Source organism: Ostrea edulis, chromosome 7 (genome assembly GCF_947568905.1).
Source record: "Ostrea edulis chromosome 7, xbOstEdul1.1, whole genome shotgun sequence".
Classification (NCBI taxonomy): Eukaryota; Metazoa; Mollusca; class Bivalvia; order Ostreida; family Ostreidae; genus Ostrea; species Ostrea edulis.
In genome coordinates, this window is record NC_079170.1 from 49426695 (window position 1) to 49432345 (window position 5651).

Genomic DNA, 5651 nt, shown 5'->3' on the forward strand with positions numbered 1-5651 from the left:
TACTGCTAAAAAGGGGGGGGGGGCAATTCGCCAATATGCCCTATTTTGTATGTGAAAATAACTAGCTTTACAAGTACAATTAACAGATAACTGATAGCTGCTTTGTCAAAAATGGAGGCAGGCCCTTCTTGACGCACCTGTTGTTACATGCCTGGTACGTACATGAAAGGCGAAGATAACTCCTATAAGCAATTCAAAATAGAGAGTTTGGCAAACACGGACCCCTGGATATATCAAGTGCCTCGGAAGAGTAAGCATACCCCTATTGACCGGCCACACCCGCCGTGAGCCCTATATCTTGATCAGGTAAACGGAGTTATCCGTAGTCAAAATCAGTGTGCCAAGAACGGCCTAGTAATTGGTATGAGAATAGGCAGACAGCATTAGACCCAATGATAAATCGTTATAACGACCATAGAATTTGCAAAATGCTGATTTTATACGAGACTGCTGAAACTCCTGCACCATCAACATGTTTGTCACTAGCCTGCCTCGATTTAAAAACTGACCATACATAGAACAAGCTCTTGTGTATCGAATCATGATCAGTTAAGATATATTAACACCACATGCAGGTGATAATAGAATTGCTACATAAATATGGGATGTTAACAATGGAGAAGTTGAAACCATCCCCTTTGTCATAAATTCGATGTGTTAACTTGCCGTTATCTACTTTCAATAAAATACCTAACTATGAAACATGTGGAAAACTCTGGTGGCTTTTATTTCGAGTTCACAGCTATATTTCAATATTCATTCTTTTACAGAGTGTAACCTGTACAGAAAATTACAACAAGAAATACTGTGGTCCCCAGGACGAAACTCTCTATATATTTTTTGAGCAACGTGCCTCGTACATTGTACGTACCTATTTTTTTTTTTTTACAGAGGGTAACCTGTACAGAAAATAACAACGTAACAAAAAAGACACATCAAATGCCAAATTTAAGCTGCTTATCACAGCCAATAAACTTTTTGATTGTAAGTTTTTATTTATATTATTCAATATTGTAAGTTTATGCATACGCTTTTAAACATTGAAATTATCGGTGTATATATACATGTATGCAAACATTTACATGCGATTAATTGATTCGTTCTGTCGATTATTGGGTGAAGTATTAATCATTTTATATAAGTTATATCATCTTGACATAGATGGCGATGTAGTTGGAGCCATCATCGGTGGAGTAGTCGGTGGTATTGTTTTAATCGCACTGCTGACTGGACTTGTTTGTTGGTGTGTGTGCAGGAGAAAGCTCACACAAGGACAGGTGTTAAATCCAGGTAAGGGAAATCAGAGCAAGTTTGAACATTCGATTTATTGCGAAAATCTTCAAAAGGGTTTTGTTGAGCAGATATTTGACCTGTACTATAAACAACGCAATGTGATTTTCTTTTTCCTCCTTCTTCTTATTCTTTTTCTTCTTCTTTGTCTTCTTGTTCTTCAAATCTTGATTAAATATTCACTTTTCTTGATACAATGTACTTATTGCCAGATACATGTACATCTGGGTACAGTTCCACAAAGATAATTTAACTGTCTGTTAAAGTTAACTAACCGCGTTGGTAATCTTTTACCTTTGACGAATAATGTAATACATTATCATATTTCTTCGGTTTCGTTCAAGTTATGTGTCTATCAGTAATTGTTTACTTTTAAAAGTAACACGATTAAAACTGTTCCCAACTTTCTTCAGCTTCAGTGGTTAACCAAGCAGCGTATCCACAAGCAGCGTATTCAGCACAACCGGCGGGTAACAATGTAACTCTATAACCGACAGCAAACTATGCAACACAGTAGCCAGAAGGGTATAACACACAACCTCCTTTCCAATACCAGCAGGCAGGTTACTGGCAACCAACAGAAAAACCAAACATCAACTCTTCCACCTAGCTATAGTAGTGTGACGTGATGTCATTTTCTTGGGGAATCTTCATCCAGCTCCAGTTTTCTCCTTTGCTGGACTCCTACTTTTAAACTGACATTTAATGAAATTTTATTGTACGTCTCATTCAAAGTTTACCCTTGGTGTTTTGCTAATACACTAACGCCGTTTACCTGATCAGGATATGGGGCTCACGGCGGATGTGACCGGTCAACAGGGGATGCTTACTCCTCCTAGGCACTTGATCCCACCTCTGGTGTGTCCAGGGGTCCGTGTTTGCCCAACTATCTATTTTGTATTGCTTGTAGGAGTTATGAGATTGATCACTGTTCGTTATCTTCACTTTGCACTAGTCACCAGAAAAAAATGTATTTTCCACTTTAAGTAGATAGCATTCAACGGTGTTGATTTTGTATCTGATATTACATGTAGGTGGTGTTGATCGATACATTCATGATTGTAAAATATCTAGTAGACATCTACATGCAAAACTTATACGGTACCAATTTTGATGCACCAGATGCGCATTTTGACAAATAATGTCTCTTCAGTGATGCTCAACCGAACTGTATCTGATATCATATCTTATCAGGTCTATGGATCGTTACCAAACTCCAGATTAATTACATAGAACTACATTGTAGATACACACGTATCTGTACTAGTTATACAGTCCCTCATCAGTACAAGATCAAAACCTTATCTTCATTCAACCATGGTATGTTTAAAAGTATGAGCTTTATGTATAACACCCCTTATCCTTAACAGAATGAACGGTTTTACGCATAGTGTTTGAACATGAAAGACGAAGATAACGAACAGTGATCAATCTCATAACTCCCACAAGGAATATAAAATAACGAGTTGGGGAAACATGGATAGGGTGCCTAGGGAGAGCAAACATCAGCAGTCGAACGGTCACACCCACCGTTAGTTCTATGTCTTGATCCGGTATTCGGAGTAATCCGTAGTCAAAATCACTGTGCCGAGAACGGCCTCACAATCGGTATGAAACACGTCAAACAGCATTTGACCCAATGATAGGTTATATGGCCAAACTAGATAATTATAATGATCATAGAAATTGCGAAATGCTGACTTTAAACGAGACCATTTATAAAAAACCCTGTAACATCAATTTATTTGTCGGTAGCCTGCCTCAATTTCAGAACTGATCATACGCAGAACAAGCTCTTCCGTATCAAATCAGTTGAGAGATATAAACACCATATGCAGGTGAGAATGGAATGTTGTTACACAAGTATGAGAAGTTGAGGATGGAGAAGAATTGTATTTAGTATCAACATGTTCTGAAAGTAACGCACGATATTTCAATGAAAATTGGCTCGTGAATATGTTCCATGTCAACTTTGTGGTGAATTGTTCTCGGGAATATTTCCAGTATACATCATAAATTATCCATTGTTAAGTGTTCAGTTTTAAAATATTTGATTTCCAGTCGTTCTTATACATGTAATATGACCGTTTTCTTGTTCAGTATGTATGACGTGAAATTGCATATATTTTTACTGCATGCAGAACATGTCGTAAGGTGAGATATTGTCTGACAATTGGTACACCGTTCTTTTTATAATGATTGTTACTAGGGATTACATTACTCACTTTACCTGATGAAGATAGATGACTGGAGGCTGACGTGACCGATTAACAGGGGATGGTTACTTAATTATCCTACCTGAGCCCACCTCTGATGTTAACGTAACTGTATGAATGAAGTTTTAAAACACCATGTCGCCTACTGAGGCTTAGTCGGAGAAACTGACCAATGACACTGACATGAAAATTTCATATCGCATTCGTTGTATATACTGGGGTCTAATGCAGTTTTACAAAAGCAGAATTTTGTGATAGCATTCCTCACATAAAATTGAAAATGAGTATAATATAAAATATCAATCATCTCGCGTCATACATGTAAGTTATGCATTTTAAACATCCAGTAACCTACAGACGAAAACCAAATATTTGGAATCCTCAATGTTGCGAGCAAATGTGCCATTAGGGCAATACCATGGACCAAGTATGTATTTTCATCATCCATTTTCTCAAAATGTAGAATTATGTTGTCGGATCAATTTGATAAATTAAGTTTAATGAAATCAAAGCACATCCGAGATCTCTGGTCAGACTTGAACTGACATTTGCACACAAAATGACATTGGGTGTTGCACTACCTTGTCTAACAAAGATTGTAATAATTGTGCATTATATATTCACCACATATAATCAAAGTACTGAAAGTGTTGAAAAGCGCTGGGGTGACTTCATAAATTATATAGGTCTGTGTAATGCTAATGAGAAGAGGCAACAGGAGAGAAAGTTCATGCATTATTCTCTACATCCAACACTACATTAACCATTCATATATACATGTAGGTATGTGGTAAATTAAACTTTTAAGTACATTCTGAACTGTATATTTTCCCAAATAAATCAGATATGCTATACACAGGAGTCAAATCATTTATCAGCACCTGATCAAGAAATTGACCAACAAGGTGATCAGCACGTAACGAGAAAAGTCGACCTAATTTAGAAAATTAGTATAGAAAACTGGTTTGTCAAATAATGATGAAAATGTAGTGACAGTTTATTTTGCAGTGGTGCGCGGAGTAAACAAACCGAGCTGATAACACTCAAGAATACCCGAAGGTCGACCTCCCTGACAATAGGCTTGGTCTAAAATGCTGACTCTGGACCCTCCAAAATTGGAGTTCCAAATTGGAGAGAGGGTGGAGCCTCTTGTCATAAGAGATTGTCATGAGTGGAGCTTTTGGAGTGAATTTCAACACGTAGCTTATTCTGTCATTTCAATGTCAGACAGAAATGTTTGTTGTATAAAGTTATCCAAACAAAGCACAACCCTTTGAAGCTCGTAGAATGATAAGTTTTTCTTCAGATAACAGAGACTGGTTGCAACTACACAATAAATAGATTTTGACCCATAGCCCTAACATAATATGACAAGCTTTGTTCCTGTAATGGTAAACTTAATTAAAATAGATTGTATAGTGTTAATCAGAGAGAGAGAGAGAGAGAGAGAGAGAGAGAGAGAGAGAGAGAGAGAGAGAATTTCAAAAGGATGAAGAAAATGGTTCTTTTGCAATGTTTTATAATTCAATTTACATATACTGGGACAAACAAAAAACATTGGAAATCATTATGTATACCATAAATATTTGAAATAGATTCTCTCACATAAACCCGAAATTTTTGTGATTTATCTCTTATATGATTACATGTCGCATGTTATCTGACCCCAGATGCTGTTTTGACATATACGTGTAATTGATTTGCTATTTCTAATTGCAATTTCACTTTCCAAATATACATGTATTTCTGTTGATAAATAATACAGAATATTCCTGACAGAAGCTTTATTATTGAGATTTGGAGCATACTTGGCGTCGGTGGCCTAGTGGTTAGGCTGTCAGACTCTTGACCGAAAGGTCGTGGGTTCGAGTCCTGGCCGCGGCAAGGCTGATGTGTCCTTGGGAAAGGCACTTTACATGAATTTCCTCACTCCACCAAAGTGTAAAAGGGGTACCTGGCTATAGACAGTGAAAGATATTGTTAGAATTTTAGTGTTCTAGTGCTTGTAATGGCAGCTTGCACTGAATGCTTCCTAGGAGGCCGAGAAAGTTCTAGATTGATATAAGGTATGCCGGGGTAATAATGTACATTGATTATTGTAAAGCGCTTTGAGCAGCATACGCTGGAAAAGGCGCTATATAAAAC